Source organism: Callorhinchus milii, unplaced genomic scaffold, assembly GCF_018977255.1.
Source record: "Callorhinchus milii isolate IMCB2004 unplaced genomic scaffold, IMCB_Cmil_1.0 Scaffold20, whole genome shotgun sequence".
Taxonomy (NCBI): domain Eukaryota; kingdom Metazoa; phylum Chordata; class Chondrichthyes; order Chimaeriformes; family Callorhinchidae; genus Callorhinchus; species Callorhinchus milii.
The window spans coordinates 9097086-9117144 of NW_024704761.1; the positions used below are offsets into that span (position 1 = coordinate 9097086).

Consider the following 20059-nt stretch of genomic DNA (forward strand, 5'->3'; position numbering starts at 1 on the left):
TTCATTTAACTTTGGACTCTGCGATGGATTGGAAGTGGTAACACTAAAATCAATGGAATCAGGATTTGAGCCCAGGCGTCAAAGTGGTTACAAGTCGCGGATTCCCTTTCGCGGGAAATAAACAAACAATTGATACGGCGTTTGACATCTGTGGAAATAATCGCGGTTCACCGCATTTGGAAAAGGAAATTATAATGCTTGTTCCTGCTTATGAGGAGCACATATATAATTTATACGTTCCTGTGACACACGAGTTATTAAGATTCTTTAGTTGTAGCAGTTTGCTTTCAAACCCCAAAAGATGTGCCATTGATTCTATTGTTCTGTTCCTTTAGGGGAGCTTTGGGGAACTGATCTCCTTTGGCCTCTAACTGTCTATAAGACAACATATCTCCTGTAAAAAGGCGCATTTCTGGGACTTAAAACCTGCTGAATATTTCTTTTTTTTTTGTAAATGTCGGCAACCTTGTGCATTATAATTGCAAGGTCTTATTATGCTTCGCCAAACAGGGAGGAAACAAAGGCTAGGGAACAAGCTGTAACATCTTCCAGAGACCTGCATTCTTCCAGCTTCACTTATGTGTCTTAGCCTGTTTAATTATGTCTGCATACGCTCAAATAAGAGTCAACAGGGCAATTAGCCTTAAGGATCGGTTTTCATTCATCCCGGCCCCCAAATTGCTGTCCCACGTGGAACAGACGTCGCTCACTCAGCAAAGTCTTTATTCTTTAGCTGCCCCTTTGGCAGGAATGTCCCGGAACCAACACCGCCAATTACATAGCCCAACACCCGACCGATGACACGAACGCTCGTGCCAAGTGTAATCATCCCTCCAAAAAAAATCGATCACTTAATCCACTGCTGTGCGCAATTGGCTGCCGCGTTTCGTCCACAAAATATCCAGTCATTTGACTCTACCGTATATTCTGTGAAGCCCTTTGAGGCGTCTCGAAGACGTGATAAGGCGTTATATTAAACGGAAGAATTGTTATTATTATCATCATCTTATTTTTATCGTTATTATTATTATTATTATTATTAACAGCAGAGAGACAGCACTTGTCTGCTTTTCACACCGATTAAATGCGGACGCACAGATTCATCTCGACCCGAAAATGTTCTCTTGTGTTTTTTTTTTTCGCCTGTGAACCCCAGGTCTGCTCAGGATGTTGTCTCGTGGTCCCAAAAGTGCTGCTATTCTCAGTCCATTTGATGCGGGCTGTCACTGTCATGGTAACCGATGCTGAGTGGCATGCTAATCGACTGAGCGCAAACAGCTGTAGAGGCTGTCTGCCCCCGTGCACAGGCGAACCCTGGACATTTTCCACACTTACAATTCAGCACGCACGCTCAAGCGGTTTTACATTTTTTTAAAAAAAAAGGATCACCCTCGTGCAAAAGCGGACACAAAATGCACCTTTTTTCTGCAAAACAGCATCAAATCCGCTCGGGTCATGTTCACGACCGTCCGATCTTCACACTTCATCCCAGGATGAAATGAAGTCGTCCACCACTCCCCCTGACTGTGATCTAGAACGGGGATTTCACCCGTTACCCGTCATTGCATTGTTAATGGCTTCTGCATTATTAATAAGGGGAACGCCCAATTTTATTTGGGGGATTGTTGGTCGGACACCCAAATTGGTCGGGACTGGTAGCACAATCAAATAATACAATTAAACACCAAAACATGGGCGCAAAACCCAGAGTAACTTGTCACGTAACAAATATAATAAGGTCTCAGTCATAACAGTGGGCGGCATTCAGGAAAAACAAAGGTTACAATTGGGTCTTGACGCTAATTATGCTCATTGTTAAAGCAAACGTTTATAGGCCTACTTTATGTGAATAGTACATCACTGCACTTTCCTGCAAATGCCATACTTCCTATCTTGTTTTGAACTTTGTCCATATCAATATTTTGCTCTACCCTTATTATATTATAACCTCCTCATTTCACTTGCATTACCCATTGGTTTGGATTTAAACAATTTAATATGTCTACATCTATCGAATGCTATATATTAAACCAGTCAGAGAGCAACACTGATTCACCTATAACCTAAAAGGTATTCCTGAGATAATATTCAGACAATAGCACGTCTGCCGTCTGAGCAACAGTGCATATTATTTAATTCATTCAATACAAAGTGACAAATAGAAAGACCAGTGTGAAAATATTAATTACTTCACTCATAAAAAGGAATAAACAGATGTAATAATTTCTTGCAATTAATTTACACTACAATGTACAACTTTGTAGCAATTTACGATAAACCAAATGTGGCTTAAGACAAGATAAGAATCCCATAGCCATATCTTCACCAAATGTGTCTTTTAAAATTGTTCCGTTCAACCTTCTTATAGCCTGGAGTCACTGCTTGTAATTGTTTCAATGTACAGTTTTTTCCCCTTCATGTTTTTTTAAACTAAGAATGATCTAATTGACATTACTTCCAGGAATAGCTCAACGGGTCTCCTTATTGTTGTCATTACGTGTAATTAAACTGTGATCAAGAAGCTATCATGCAGTTCCCACAGACAACCTTTGCATAAATATTGTCATTAGCGCTGCACGGCTATCAGGAATGAAGTTTAGATAGTGATGAGCGCAGAGCTCTGTGCTCATGTCCATCACCTGAACTATCAAGGTCTAAAATCTAATCGTTCGAATAACACATATTTAGGAGGGCAGATTCAGATTGTGGTTTGGATTTCTTCAACCTTCCTGACCTCTCTTTCTCTCTCTCTCTCTCTCTCTCACTCACTCGTTAAACCACGCTGCATCCTTGGCTTTCAGTTCAACCCTCAGCTCTCTTTCCTCCCTCACACACCTGATCCTTAACAAAGACCCCTTTTCTGCATCCTTTACCGTACAAAACATTGCATCCATCCTCGACAGGTTTCGTGTCTCCCAGTGAATCGACTTCAAGATCCTCACCCTCACAAATCTCTTTGGAGCCTCGCACCTCCCTACCTCTGCACCTCACTCGTTTGCTGGCGACTCTCCACTTGGCTTGTTGCGAGTTCCCAGACCATTCTGTCCCATTACTTGCAGCCAAGCTTTCAGTCATTATGCCGCCGTCCTCTGGAACTCCTTCCCTCAACCCCTTTGCCTTCCCCCCACCACCCTCTCTCTACCCACCTTCAAAAGACGCCTCAAAGACCTACCTCTTCAACCTTGCCGATGGTCACCTCCTTCTTCCCTTACCACCCATTCGGAGTCTGGTACCGTCTCTGTAAAGTGCTCGGAGAATTTGCTCAACATTATCTGGCGCTGTATAAATACAAGTTGTTGTTGCTGTTTGATTCAGTCCCTTAACTGTGGCCATTTTATTCAGTTGCTTATTTTCCACATCATGCCCGATATATGATTTGGGTTAGAGTTAGGATTAATCTTGCCCGTCATATGGATTGGGCAGTAACAGTCAGGCCATGGATACAAAGTTGTCATGACTACAAAGGCACCACTTATTTCTATCGTTGATGGAAAGAGAGCGTTTTTCTCTGCAGAAAGGAACCAAAGGCACTTGGACAAAAGATTTGTGTATGCTTATTTGGATAATGTTATGACACAAAGTCAAGGAAAATCAGACGTTTTGTGCGCAATAATTCCTGGGCCCTTTTTGCACCAGGATTTGCAAATGAATCGCATTGTTACAGCTCCTTGTGTGAACCGCAATCATTGTGTGCACAATAGTGATAATAGATAAAATTACCTCTTTGCAATAATTGCTTTGGATTTATTTTGAGTCTGTATTTTTGTCGTTTCCCTTCCCCAGCGCAATAATGGCAGAAGGCCGTTTATCATTAGGATTATTGATAGTTTGTCATCATCTGCTTTCTGGTAGCACTTTAATAATATATAATAGTTATCCTTGCATTTAATATAGCACCTTATCCCGTCATTGAGATGCCTCATGACATGAAAGGTGCCGCAATTTGTTTGTGGTTCACAAGATTTTACTGTAAAGCACAGTGACTGTGTTTTTGTGGGAGAATGTGGCAGTTAATTTGCACACAGAAATGACCCACAAATAACCATGTTATCTGGGGGATTGTGGGCCAGGTTATGGGGGAAATTCCTTTCTCTTTTCGAACAGTGCTATGGGATGTTTAACATCCACCTAAACATCAGTTTATCCAAAGGACAGCGCCTTTGACAAACCAATACTATTTACATTTGTACAGTGCCTTTAACACCTCAAAGCGCTTCACAGTGCTAGTGGTGAGAGCCGAGGTGGGTGGCGAGAGGAAAGATGACCTTTCATCAATTCAAGGGCAATCAAAGAGGAATTCAGCCCCCTCCATACCATGACTATTCCCTGGTGATGACTGTATTACTTAAATGCACTGGTGGAATTTCTTAAACAATCATCCTAACTCCTTGGGTTTCATACAGTAGAAAGCTGAGCGCAAAGAATGTCTCATTATCTTTATAATCGAATGCGCTTTCTGCTTCCTTCAGTCCAACAATTCTAAATGCACGATGCAAAGAGGGCAACACATTACTTAATAAAAAGGGATATCTACTTTCTCAACTAACCCAGTCTATTTGCAATAATAAAATATTATTATTTTATATTATTATAACCCTGGCTATTTGACCAAATGAGTTCTCTGAGCATCTCTCGGTACTTGTTAGTGGCCACAGCTATCGTCTCCGTCTACTAAACTCGAGAGCGTCATAAAGTGTCGGAATTTCAGGACAGAGTTGGATTTTCGTTCCACACACATCGTTGTGTAAACACAGGTATTACCTTTCAGTGCAACAACAAACCATCTCCTTCAAACTGGGAAGGACTCCAGGGCTTTGCTCGTACCTTGTAGATCTGTTGGCAATGTTGGTTTCCTTTTCAAATTCGTACCATCCGATCTTTCGCATCAAACTGGTATCAAATTGCCTTCAAGTACATTTTATAGGCTCGGCTAAATAATTGAATAACCTGCTCGCTATCATCAAGATTAGCCTTTTCCTGCACAGATTCCTGTGTTTGAATAACTTGACATTGTTCTAACCTGTGTGGCTCTGCTACCGATAATCTGTTTAATGATCCCAAAAATGCAAGTGAGAGAAATATCAATTCCTGGAAGAACAGCTCTCACTTTTTACAGATCAAACGTGAACCTGTAAGGTAGATTCATCAAAATTACAATTAAACAATTCAATCCATTTCCAGCCCTCAACAATGACACTGCCACAGCACTTTATCACAGCTTGTTTCATCCTTATCCTGGGGACTCATCTCAGTGACATCTTCATCGTTGCTCTGTGCCTCATTCTCTCTGTTCTCCACTTCTTTTATCTGCGTCTTGGAGCCATAAAGCCATAAAGCTTCAGAAATTCACGTTCACATCAATTCCTCAGTCATCCAGCCTTTAGTATTCTGGTCAAACCAAAGCACCAGGACGCACTGCTCATGTGGTTTCAGCTTGCTTTTGAATCTGCCCAATGGGTTATTTTGCAGTAGAAACCTAAAGCAATTTACACAAAAGCTCCACAGACAAAAAGCAATGCGACAGCCTGACAATTTGCCCTTTACTGAGTCAATGAGGGTTTTTAAGCCTCGTTTCTCACAAACTCACATTTATTTTTCTGCTTTATGAATGCGGTGATAATGTTGATAAGCATTGATTTTTTTTTCCCCCCCTACATAATCTGGCAACAGTTGAAGGAAGGTCCAGTACGGTCGATTTTCCTTCTGTGTGAACTTCTAACACCACTTAGATGTGCTTTTGAAGCCCTCGCTGCAATATTTCACACAAATATCAACCACACAACTTTAGTCCCTGCCCAACTTCACAGTCAGGATAGCTTTTCATAGCTGTCACACACAGAGCGCTGTTTACTGAGGATTATACTTTGTCAGCTGTTCTCCCTGGTAGTTTATAACCAAATCAGAAGCAATTTTCCGCTCGCTAACAACATCAAAAGCGCTATATCAAATGCAAGGATTATTATTATTATTATAAAACACACCGTCTGTCTCTATAATCGGAAAATATTGGATGGCCACTGCTGTGGTCATTCTCACTGAGGCAGATTCTCCGCTTGAACCTTTTGAAGAACACAAAGGGACTGATATCCACCTATTTTCCCGTTGCCTTCCTGCGTTGCCTTCTTCACTCACATTTGTTTGTTCTCATGCGAGTACAAAAAAGGATGCCCTCGCACAAAACATTCTGTGGTGTGGACAGGATCTTGCTATAGCGTCTCAACCTTGGGACGACATTTTCATCAGTGCTCCCCCCCCCAGTATTACACTGGAGCATCAGCCATGCTCAAGCCTTCCCCACCACAGTGCACCTGAAATTGGGAGCTCAGAAATAGGGGTGCAAATCCATGCTGTTGCCCAAATCATTGGTGCTGCAGTCTTCTGATTTGCGTTCAACTGCAGAGTGAGTAGAAATTTCGGTAAGGTCAGTTTATATTTTTATTGCAGAAATTCAATGCTACATTCTCCTCCCTCACAGGCATCAATTGCACCCAGAATGTTCTGTATGGACAAGAAACAATCAGCAAACAGTCAAACTGCTGATTTTGGCTCCGTCTACAATGATGTGCATGAGATGAAATAAATAATTATTCGCTATAGCATCCTTAACTCTCTCAAATCGCTTTGCAGGTAATTGCTGTCAAGTGTAGTGACTGCGTATTTGTTGACCAGCCGGATAAATCTGCATTTCAGATACATTTGCATTCCAAATCCACCCAAAATAATTCTGTGTTGCTCTCTATCTGTGCTTGGGTTATTAAATAGAAAACAGAGAAGCCTCCCACAGAAAGAATTAAATGCAACCATTTTTTTCCCCCCGATCCATAAAACAATTCTAATTGGCAGCAGATTAATAATTATAAAAGCAACACTTTAATTTTTATTAGTCGATCTTTAATTTATATACCTACAAGGCTGAGGGTGGAATTTGTGGAGATTGATATCTCTGGTCCTTGTGAAAATTGTCAGGAACCCATTCCGAAATTCACCCCAATATTCCACATGTACAGAAACAATTCCCCTTCACAAAGAGATTACAACAGAACACTTTTTTTTGTGCGGCTTTTTTTTCTTAAAAGGTCTAATATAATTAGGAGGAGTAGAACGTCAACAAGTAAGCCTACATCTGTGGGAAAAGGGGGTCTTGTGAGCACACAAGATTAATTCTACGAGACGTACAATTTCCAAGGCGAAAACATTTACATAAAACCTTTATATTAAAGCAATTTCATCAGTTTTGGAACCACAATTAGATTTCAATTGTATTTCTCCAGAGAAAAGAGAGTGAGTAAAAAGCAAAATCCAATTGCAAAACATATCGCGTGCCAGAACACATTTACAATATTCTACGGGTTTAATGATGCTATGTAAAAATCCTCCTGTGGAATCACTGTGTGGGCTCTTGCCAATCCATCTTGCAGTTTGGTCGTGTCAACCTGCCATTTTGTTTTAACATGTGACAATCTGCTCGTTAAAAAAAAAAGGAGCTGTTGATGCTACCTAGATTCAGCCATCGTGATTACTAGCCTTGCCGCTCAGTCCACAAAATAATGTGATTTGTTTTGCCTCAGCGCATGTGTAGAGTAGATTTAAAAACACATTTCTTCATAGCAGCCGGGCCATTTAAGCAGTTAAGATGCTTACGCTATGGTTACACACAGAGGTCGAGCCTCTAAATCCCTTACACATTTGTCAGGTTTTCTTTAGTCTGGTTGCAGCAATATATTCCTCCACATGGAACTACTGACACTGTGCGCTGTGGCTGATGGCAAATTTGCGCTGTCTTAGGGCCAACAAACAAAGAAACAAAGAGGATATTACTGTGCCGTCCGGAAGCCTACAGTCAATCTCCAACTCTTCAAACTGAAGGAAGAGATCCAAAAACTTTCGTGGGGGAATTTGAGAGCGAGTGGAGCACAGTTTAAAAAATGTCAATTTCTTCATTACTTTGCCAAAAGCAAAGGGAATGGTATCCTTATTAGAAAGCCTTGTGACTGGGCAAGTTGTGTGTTTCTAATGACATGCCTGCTAAGGTAAATGTTTCATAGCATATGGGAGTGGGGGAAGAGGGAAAGAAAAGAAAGCAGGAGCCTTATGGTTTAATGGGATTATAATAGAGCCTTATAATGGCCGATGGATTTTAGCTGTAGCTCATAAATGTGTTCCGTGAATGACACTGTTTTCAAAAGCATTGGCTTCTGTTATTTTCACAGTTGTTCGTGGTGAAACTGCACTCGTGAAAATATTGTCGCATAGAAATAATCAACAGATACAATACCTGGTGCACACACACACACACTCACAGACACACTCACACTGTCCAAACCATTGTGCACACTCTCCTTTAATCACATAAATAATTTCTTCAAATATATATATATATATATATATAGGTCACTCAATCCACGACTGTTTGTGGGACACTACTGTATGCAATTGGCTGCCGCGTTTCGCCCACAAAATTCACTTTACAGTCTATTCTGTGAAGCGCTTTGAGGCGTCTCGAAGACGTGATAAGGCGCAGTATCAAATGCAAGGATTATTATTCTAAAAACAGTTACCTTTGTAACCTCCTTTGTGAAAAAAAATAAATGAATCCAAGGGTTGGCAATTTCAGGCTTCATTAAAACAAAATCGTTTCGTGAAAATCCAGCAGGAGTGAGAGTTTTACTAACATGTTCCCGTGTCAGTGCTGGCTTCGAGTAATCCTGTGTTCCCGTTGTGTTCAGCATCGCTACGTCTGGCAATCGTGCAGTTGGCAGCAGTGAGATAGATAGTCATTGTGCTTCCAGAGCCAATGACCACAACACTCAAAGCCAGCCACACGACAGCATGAATGTAATTCCCACTGCCTTATGGCGAGGTCGGCTGACGCATAATTGTTGCCGCTGGTGGGTGAACTCAGGCGTGTAGAGAGAGGCCTGAGGTGGACTTTCTACATCACTGATCTGTGAAGACCTTTTTCCTGCAGGCCGGAGAACTCAATCCAAAATTTGCTGTCGGGCAAACCAGGGCGAATCCTCAAGCTGTACAGACCTCAAGGGTGATTTCTGTCCCGTTCCCCCGTCCCCCCACCCTCCCACTCTCCCCACCCACCCCCTCATCCCCCCCAAAAAAAACACATCAACTTGACAAACGTCACATTGCCAAGTCAAGCTGCCCCTATGGCTCCCGTTCCTAATAGGAAAGCGGAATTGATCCTGGAGGGTTTGAGCACGGGAATGAACCATAATAGTTATTCAAATAGTTGAGTGCAATTTTCCAATTTATTCCCTAGCTTTTGTTCATATCTGCACAGTAGCAGATGCATAATAGAATATTCTACCAGCAATGATGTATTACTGGGTTATTTCAATCATGAGAAAGACCTTGTAAATTCATTCATGCAATGCCGTGCTCATGCATTATTCATATTTTGCACACATGAAATAAACCCCGTAACACCCTGCTAATGACTACAGCAAAGAAAGATTTTTTTTTTGTGTTTAAAAAAAAAGATTCCCTCATGGCTAACTTTTGCCATCACGCCATCTACTTCACAGGAAGGTAGTTAGTAATCCTAGAATAATCCTTGCAATTGCTAATTTGCACACAACCAATTTGCACGTTGTGTAAACTATGTGAAAACGTGTGCAGAGGGATTTACAGACCCCCCCCACCCCCCACCACCACACCTTTAATGATGTAGATAATCAATGAAAAAAATTTGCAGTTGATTCTGTAATCCTTTTCATTGGCTGTTAGTGACATAATTAAAAGCATCTGAAAGCTCTGTACGTACACAAGTTTTGGTCATGCAAACCACTACTGTTTGTGGGACGCTGCTGTGCCCAATTGGCTGCCGCGTTTCGCCCACAAAATATACAGTCAATGCACTTTACAGAATATTCTATGAAGCGCTTTGAGACTCTCTCCAACGTGATAAGGCGCTGCATCAAATGCAAGGATTATTATTATTATTATTAAGTTTACACAATTCGCAAATTGGACTCGCGCCTTTCACATCAAAGGATCGTCTCAGAGAACCATAGAGAATGCACTGTAAGGTGACTGTGTATTTGTAGGTAAACACGGCAGCCCATTTGAACAGTGCAATGTCCTGACAAAACAGTCACAAAGTAAATGACCACGATACAGTCTGGACCACAAATTTCTCTGTTGTTATCACGAAAGCCTCTTCATAATTAGTAGGCAATCGCTGAAGGATGAAATTGGTCATTCTGATCTCCACAACTTGTCAATGCTACCTCCTTGGACAATCCGTTGCACATAATCCTTGCCTTCCAAACGCGGCAATGTAATGATTACTATTTCTGTACGTAGAAGGATATAAAACATATCGGACAGGTTAAAATGAGAAGCCACAACTACTGAGCTCTATATCACATAACAGCTTCTAAAGCTAATTGTCCTCTTGCTTTCAAAGTCTTAAGTTACAGCTGGTGCTAAGTTCATTGACCTGATGTCACTTCAGACTGATTCTACTGCTGTCCCCTCACCATTCGGAGGGATATGTAATAAGACAGTGGGGACTAATTTGCACGTTGTGTAAACTATGTGAAAACACGTGTGCAGAAGGAATTACAGCCCCCCTCCCGCCCCCCCCTTAACGATGTACATATTCAATGAAAAAGATTACCGTTGATTCTTCAATCTTTTTCATTGGCTGTTAATGAAAGGCATCTAAAAGCTCTGGACATACACAAGTTTACATAACTCGCAAATTGGACAGTAAATTAGCCACTTAATAACAACAATAATTTACATTTATTATACAAGCTGCTCCCAAGAGTTGTGTGCAGCCTGCAAACTGTCAGTCAAAAGATTGTCAGCAATGTTTCTATCTGAGCTGTCGAAAAACTGGTTCACCCAGTTTCACTGTGAACACAAAAACAGAGTCACTACACTTTACCGTATATTCTGTGAAGCGTTTTGAGACGCCTCAATCACGTGATAAGGAGCTCTATCAAATGCAAGGATTATTATTGTCATTATTAATATTATTATTATGAATGATATTGTCCACACTCCAACCTGCTCGTTTTGAGAAGCTTCATGTTTGAAGCATCTCGCAATCACCGCGGAGCAAAAAAAACCACCAACAATTTGGCGCATAAATAAAACCCCAAATAAATGTTTACTGCAGAAATTAGCGACGAATCAATCATCAGAGACAACTGATGTCTAAGCACATCTGCCGACAATGTCATTATATTTACTTCCTGATATTTCCCCTTGAGAGTCCATTGGAGGAGAAAGATGTGAATTTAAAAAGCGTACAACCACATGGGTCAGTGATGGAATTGAACAAAACGTCCCAGGTACTAATTGCATTTAATTGTACCTCATTTACTTTACATCAATCATAAGTGGCATCATTATTGTTTCCTTAGAGATAATTAAGTTTGCCGAAACACTTTACATTTAAAAATGTAAAGCGTCCAAATTCCCATTGCTCAAGTGCAGCACAGACTAATTAGACATGGCACCATGTCAGCCACTCTCTAATGAAACAACTCAAATATTATCAAGTTTAAACCATCGCAAATATTAAGCAGCACAGAAGCCAATGCCTAAAAATAACGCAAACGTAAAAGCACAGAAAGGTTTACGCTTCTGGTACGAATCGCCGGGTGGAAATAATATCAAATGAACAAAACGCAGTAATTGCCACTGAATGATAAAACCTCAAATTCTTATCGCGCTCTAAATTTGTAATAATAATGATAATAATCCTTGCATTTGCTACAACGCCTTATCATGTCTTCTAGACGTCTCAAAGCGCTTCACAGAATATACTGAAAAGTGAATTTACTGTGGTGTGTTTTGTGGGCGAAACGTGGCAGCCAATTGCGCACAGCAGTGAACCACAACCAGTTGTGGATTAAGTGACCAAATTATTAGTAGTAGTAGTTCTGTTTTATTATTAGATCATGTTCTGGCAGGTATATTTAGAGACTGATTCAAAGGTGGCATACATAATGTCCCTGAAATATTTTAAGTGTCAATTAAACTATTTAGGATCCTGCATATCATTCTTAGATTTCTGCTGATGTCAGGAATTATAATAGTGAATTATTTGATGAGCAGAGATAAACAACCATGCAAGTGGAAGTTTATTATCAATGAACCTGCTCAAACCCTCTTGTGGTGAAAATGTGACCCAAAGCCCGAGTGGCTTTTAATTATCATTTGATTTACATACCAACTGGTTAGGATGTACTTTTGCTTGTTAACCTCCTCTTAATCCTGCAAGCCCGACCACATCAGGTAGGTTAGTCCTAGCTGGACAAACAGCGGGAAGCTTCCCAGATATTATGTGCAACGTGGCAAGCTTTGGTTGGTGAAGCCCTGGCAATAAGTACCCGATGCATGCTTTAAGCTCCAGTGGAAATTGTGAGTTGCGTCCCTTCAAAGTGAGCGAGTGTGGACACCGTTCCAGGAACGGGGAATTTTCCATGCTCGGGTGCGATGCCTATGTGGAATTGTCAGTCTGGTTTGGGTGCTCCTAAGCAGAAAGATAGCTTTCCCAACACCTGTCGGACTTGTGACAGACACCCGGCTGAGGCCCCAAAAAAGGCACTTACTTCTCTGAAACTCTGCTTTTCGTTCCTTGACAATATTGACAATATGATGGATCCAGTGTCTATTTTTCATACGTTTATTTCACATGTAGAACCCAGCTGGTTGGTGACACAGGCGGCTATCTAATAAATGAACTCTAATGCACTTATTTCTAAGTCCTGCTTCTCCTCACTTCCTCCAGATTTTACTATGCAGAATTTAATCAGCTCCTGAAAATCAGTATATTATTTATGGAGCTCCACTACAAGCTGCATAGTAATAAAGTTACCGCAAAGGCTAATCTACAGTTTTATGAGGTAGACATTCGGGATGGAAACCTGGGCAAATATTTAAATATATTTGGTTTCAAACTGATTAAATCTCTTGCATCCCTGAAGCCAACCAAAATATACGCCTGCACTAGGTTCATACATAAATAAAGCGGTGTAATTTTAGTCAATTATCAAGTCAGCAACTGCATGGAAGTTAAATGTAAAACAATAAGGGTAGCTTACACGGTGAACAGATGATCTGGGCTATTTCATAGCAGTCACAGGACTATTTCACAGACAGCAGAGGGCTTTGCTTTGATTTGAATAAGAGTTGATTAAGGTGTTTGGGAGATTAGGTGGCTACTGTACTTGGTAAGTAAGGCATTTGGATTAAAGGTAAGGGAATGTAATTAAAGAGTTCCCCTAGACTTGATGGACGGAATGGGTCACTCATGATCCTATGGATCCAGACTGACTGCTGTGCTGGTTAAAGCATGAGGCGAGGTGTGGTTTTATTTTATTTCATCATTTTAGTTATGCACATATTGGTTAGGATGCACTTTGCTGAGAGCTGTCTCGAGCCCTATGCCTTGACTCATGCTCATAGAATAATACAACCTTACAGCAGAGAAAGAGGCCATTCGGCCCATCGTGACTGTGTCGGCTCTTTGAAAGAGTTCTCCAACAAGTCCCACTCCCCCACTCCTACCCCATAGCCCTGTAAATCTTTTCAAGTTCCTATCCAATTCCCTTCTGAAAGTTACTGAAAGCTAATTTGCTTCCACCGCCGTTTCAGGCAACTCGCTGGGGTAAAAAAAATTCTCCTCATCTCCCCTCTGGTTCTTTTGCCAATCATCTTAACCCTGTGCCCTCTGATTACCGACCCATCCGCCAGAGGAAACAGTTTCTCCCCGTTAACTAAGTGTTAATTAAGAAATTCCGGGAAGGAATCATGAGGAGTTGTTGAACACAGAAGTAAGTGGCTTTTCTTCATAATTTTGCTTCTTTGAGGAAAATAAATTGCCCATTGGATATTTTATATTCAGATAAAGTTATTGTGTTAATAATTGAGCAGTCACAAAATGGTTTACATTCTTTAAACGTCATTTCAAACGCATCATCCCAATATTATGAGAAGCCTAAGGGTCAAATGGCTTGTCTTCCAAGGGTTCTGTCATAGACTGAAGAAGAAATCTGCAGAACAATAGCTATGGTTATAAAATAGTCACAAATACTCAATAACAATAATTTGGTCCCTCAATCCACGACTGTTTGTGGGACACTACTGTGCGCAATTGGCTGCCGCGTTTTGTCCACAAAATATACAGTCAATTCACCTTACAGTATATTCTGTAAAGCATTTTGAGATGTCTCGAAGACGTGATAAGGCGTTATATCAAATGCAAGGAATACTATTATTATTATCTGGCTTTGCAGGACTTGGACAAGACAATGCGTCTGTGGGATAGAAAGATGGTAAATCTGACCAAAGGATCTATGGGTCTAGCAGCCTAACCTCAATATTAGGTAAATACACTGTAAGATACACTGGAAGACTATCTGTATGAAAATACTGTGGCTGACTGTATCACTCCGAAGAGTCGGATCCTGATTTTGACAAACCTCTTGGATTTCTTCAGGAAATAGTAGGCAGTGATTCTTCCAATGATCTAATCTACTTGGATTTAAAGGGATTTTGACAAGGTCCCACATGAAAGATTCCTAGTTGTATTAAAAGCCACTGGTATTCAGAAGTAGAGAACATGGGACTTGTTAACACACTGGTTAAAAAACATGAAGTTAAGGGTCATAGAATGTTTAGAGCACAAAAGGGCACCATTCAGTTGGAAGAGATAAGAACGATAATCCTTGCATTTGATATAGTGCCTTTCACATTGGGAGGATGTCTCTACATTAGCGCTTCACAGGATTTACTGTAAAGTGTAGTGACTGCAAACAGAGGCAAATGCGGTACAGCAATATCCCAGAAATAGGCCAGGAAGCAATTATCTTGGGGATTGCTGGCTCGTCACTGAAACTCCCTTCTCTTTTTTGAGCAGAGCCATGGGATCCTTAATATTTAACCATCTCCTGAACAGGCAGATGCGATCTTGGTTTAACATGTTATTCGAAGGATGACACCTCAGACCTCATTCCAGTGTGAGTTGAGACTATGAATTCAAAGTCCCAATGTGGGACTTGAACCTGCAGTCTTCTGACTCAGAGGCAAGGATGAAGTATATGAATGTGAAGTAGTACATTGTGGGGAAAAAAGAACATTGTGAAGTTCTCAGTGATGTGGAAAAACACACGAGAATGTGTTCAGTTCCGGTCACCACAGCAGCAAAAAAAAAAGCATACGGAAATTTTGGAGAAGATGTAGAGAAGAGCAGGACGACTGATCTGTGGTGTGAAGGGGCTGAAACAGAAGAGATTGGAAAGGTAAATTTGAGGTCTACTTTTATTTTTAAGAGCTGGTGAGCCAAATGAAAGCCAGCTGTAACATGTCACGTTTGTAACTCTACTGCCTGCTCCCCAACCCCTGCCCAGGCCCACCCCACCATTGGCAGTTGAGCCTTCAGCTTCTCTGCCCCCACCCTTTGGAACTTCTTCCCCAGTCTCTTCGTCTTGTTCCCTCCCTCGCCTCCATAACAGCACGTCTCAAGACCCTCCTCTTCGACTGCGCATTCGACTACCCTCCTAGCCCTACCTTCCCTGCCCTCCATTCGCCCCCCTTGGTCCCAACCCCCTGCTCGGGTCCAAATTCCTGATCCTCCAACGCCTTGGGACGTCCTCCCAACGTGAAAGGCGCTGTGTAAATGTATTTGTTGTCGTTTGTTTTTGCATTGAACAGGGCTGTTTGTCTCCATGAAAAAGTACGGCTTGGGAAAGTGGTTCTTGAGAACCGTTAGGTCAACCTTTTCCCATCCCTGGGCCCCACCAAAGCTCTGCTATTTTTGCGAAAAGTCTTTACACTTCAGTGTGCGGAGGGTGATGTGTGGCGGGGGGGGGGGGAGTGGGGGCGGTGGGGAGCAGGGTTGTGGGGGGAAGGAACTCACTTCTTTATAATGACAAATGTGAAGTGTTACAGCTGGGCTTTCATTTGGCTCAACGGCTCTCCAACATCAGTGAGAAACACCGAAAAATAATGAGCTGCTCTTCACCTTATCTGTTTGGGAAAACAAGCTGCTTCCTCGTCCACATTCCAACAGCTGCACAAAGGGAACCCACATTGGCCTTCACAACATCTGAATCAGGCTCCGTCACTGTCAAGCGCTGAGACACACAACCCCGCGTTTGCCTCAGCGCTTTGGGACGTCCTCCCGACGTGAAAGGCGCTCTATAAATGTCATTTTGTTGTTGTTGTTGTGAGGGTGGCCATATAAATGCAACTTGTTGTAACTGTATCAATATATACCCGGATTTGCTTGAACTAAAGGTCAGGATAACACAAATGAAAGCTCACCAATTCTCATTTCTGGAGGTAATCCCAGCGCTTGTGGAATTATTCCAAGTGAGACGGGTGCCGATCATAGAACAAAAGTAACTGCTACGGTCGTTGCTTCCAAAAATACTGGTCTGGGTTTATTTTTTCCGATTACATTTAAAACATGTTAATGCTGTCCAGAAATCTTCCCACCTGGCCCTCCCTGGCTTTGATTCATATATACATCAAATGCAAGAATTATTATTATAATTATCTATTCGGAGGAGAAGAAATGAGTCAATTGCAAACGTATTGGATTCCATAACATCTGAATATGCTCTACTGTCAGTGATTCTATTACTTCACTTCATGGCTGTTTGTTGGATTTTGCTACGTGCAAATTGGCTGCTGGGTTTGCCTACACAATGCACAGTCACTACACTTTACAGGATATCCCGTGAAGCGCTTTGAGACGTTCTCCCAAAGTGAAATGCGCTTCTATCGAAATATAAGGATGATTATTATTAATAATTATGTGAAGACCTGTAGCTCAGTGGTTAGAGCACTCGCCTCCCAAGCGAGAGACCTGGGTTTGATTCCCGGCAGATCAGGGCGAAACCTTGGGCAAGTTTCCTTACTCCACACACCTCCCCAGCATCTGGGAAGCCAAAGCTAGATCATTAGCCCAGCCAGGCCCGTGCGTTATATTTAACAATTTTTTCACACAGTTAGCTGAGCGTCCAACTTGAATAAAACCCGTCTGATCTGCTTTGATTACTTTAAGGGAAGTCTCCAGGTGCATATCAAGTAAGTACTTTTGGAAAAAAAATGTGGCCATAATTTGAAAGCAAAATTAGTCTGTGTGAGGAGCACAGCTTGTGATCTTCGCCTTCCTTGGGAATTAGAGCTATTGATGTCTCTTTCTAAGGCTCTTACATGGTCCCGGTGTCTATACCAAGGACTCAAACTGATTTACCAGCATGACACCACCTTTGAGGGAAGCTTTCCCTAACCCTCGTCTTACAGACTAAAGGTGTGCAGTGTCGAATAGAATTTTAAAACAAATATGGTTCTTGGTCTGCAAGCACAAACCAGCGGTCGCTCATTAAAAATCAAGCAATCAGGAGTTTGATTCACTACAATTTCTTGCTGTATGGTTTATTAATTAATGCAGCACTAATAAAAATCAGCAGAAAGCCTTTGTTAGCTTTTTGTTTTGCACCAGAAGTGCCAGCAAAGCAACAAGCTTGAGTCGAGGAAATTGAGCCACAGCTTCTTGGCATCACCTAAAGCTGCTGCCTTTGGTTTGTTCCGTGCTTGTAATCTCTCCGCAATGAATATTTCAGCAATGTTTCTACTGGAGCGCAGACAAAGGTGATGAATTCACCTCTTAATCTGCAGAGGTCTTGTAATTTTCCTGTGCTTTCAAATGTCCTCATTCCACAGCAGATTCAGAGAGAAAAAAAATTGGGTTTCGCCCACACAATATACAGCATATTCTCTGAAGCGCTTTGAGCTGTCTCAATATCTAATGCAAGGATTATTATTATTATAATTCGCACATTCCAGATCCCAGTCTCTTGCTAATGCGGCTTTTCTCTGCAAACACAACCCCCCCAGCCCCCACATCACCACCCAAAAATAAATTATATAATAGCAACTTTCTCATTCACGCTTTGATGCTTTCGTAAAATGCCAAATAATACATTTTTTCTGTTGACTTGAGAGGCCAGTCTTCACGGATGGCTGGATAGAAGGATAGGATCGCAAAATAAATCCAGCTTCTGGCAGGGAGACTGAAAGGGGAGGAACAAAAGGAGAAAAGCAAGAGAGAGAAAGAGAGAGAGCGAGCAAGTGAGAGCGAGAGAGAGAGAGAGAGAGAGGCAAATGTCAAAATTAGGCCAAGATAATAAAGAAAAACGATAAATACAAAATAAGGAAGGGAAAAACAAATAAGACTGACGTGCATGTATAGACAGATGAATTTCCATCCAAATGGCAAAAGAGCAGTCGTGATCATTTACATTATTAATGAACATGTTGCCAAATTGCTGGGGTGCCTTTGCTATCTATTGACAGTGTTTAAATGTACTGAGATTCATCATCGATGAAATAAAAGAATTAATAACTTTTTTGCAAATATACTAATAATAGCAATAATCCTTGCATTTGATATAACGCTTTATTACGTCTGGGAGACGTCTCAAAGCGCTTCACAGAATATGCTGTAAAGTGAATTGACTGTACATTGGGTGGACGAAACGCACAAAATTAATGACAAGGTCGGAGGTATACAGCTGTTCGTAAACAGCAGGGGAAGAACATTAGCCTCTGATTGCAATTCCATTTAAACCTCGTCGCCAAACGTTTATTTTAAGAGGCCGGTGTGTTGTTTCACTTTGATTCTGCAGTGAAAAACCTACCTGCTGAACAGGGCACGTGAAGCGAAATAACAATTCCTTTTTGTGATTTGCGTTGGCTTCGTTGGCTTCACTTAGACAGACAATAAATAGAACGTTTCTAATGCCCTTGAAATCATTATGAAAGCACCAGGCCCAGTGGAACACCGTGACATGAGCTGTAAATATTTTATACGTGCTATAAAGCATTCAGTTTAATATACACACTGCAGGTCCTTATTTTATGCAGGTGTCTCAGTAACAAAGAAATGGTTCAGTGGATTCATCATCCAGTAATCCAGTTCTCCAGCAACCACTCAGAAATCAACTGATCTTAATAATGAATATTTATTATCAACCTGGAAGACAATGGGAATTACGGGGTTAATTTTATTTCAGAAGAGGGGGGGAAAAAATCCAAATCTCAGCCATTTCTATTCCTGGGAACATAATTAAAGTCCTGGCAGAATGGATAGCTAAGTCTCCATTCAATTTATTGATTAGCCATTCTCAGTAGTTCATTGCCATGGAAAGCTTGGTAATTGGGAACCATTCTCCGTGCTTTCTGAGCACAGACCAGCTCCACAATGATTAAACACAGTCACAACAGATCAGTCAATGTTTAGTTTCCACTAAGGTGAAGGCATTCATACAGAATGATGTGTACTGTATATGCATACTACGAGAAAACAAATTACCTAGCAGCTTTGTTTGGAACTAACAATTGCTACCTTTATCTTCAAACCTCTTTATTTTCCAGAAGTGGTCTCTTTCTCTCCAACTTTCACTGTCTACTTTTGCTAATATTTACTTCTATGTTAAGGGTTTAATTTGTGATATTTCTCAACGGGATGCATGACTAGGAAATGTGAGTTATGTAAATGGTACCCAGAAGTACATCCCACTGACCCGTGGGAACTCTGCTCTGGGCTATCAATATGCAGGGCAACATTCCAGTGGGTGAATAAAGTCCTGTAGCTCAGGAGCACTCGCATTGCAAGTGAGAGGACCCAGGTTCAATTCTCGGGCCGGGCGAAACCTTAGACAAGTTTCCTTACTCCACACGTCTCTGTTTACCGAGCAGTAAGTAGGAATCTGGATGTTAGTCGATCGGCGGATCGCTTTCAGGGAAAGTAATCCCTTAAAAAATAATAATAATTTGGTCACTCAATCCACGAATGTTTGTAGGGCACAATTGGTTTCACCCACAAAATATGCAGTCAATTAACCTTACAGTGTATTCTGTGAAGCGCTTTGAGACATCTCAACAATGTGATAAGACGCTATATTAAATCTAAGGATTATGATTATTAATTATTATCCTAACAGAATTCCCTATTTAAGGATTCCTTATTAATTCCTTATTAATATTCCAGTAGGATCCCCATGTTATTTGATAC

The 20059-nt window shown here is 41.3% G+C and overlaps 1 protein-coding gene and 1 non-coding gene across 2 annotated transcripts in view; one reads left to right on the forward strand and one right to left on the reverse strand.

Annotated features, from left to right (window-relative positions):
* The window catches only part of tnrc6c1 (trinucleotide repeat containing adaptor 6C1), a 197339-nt gene that overhangs the window by 147061 nt on the left and 30219 nt on the right, over positions 1-20059 (reverse strand). The window lies entirely within an intron of this gene.
* trnag-ccc lies at positions 16800-16871 on the forward strand. The gene has a single exon. It is a non-coding gene; the product is annotated as a tRNA-Gly (tRNA).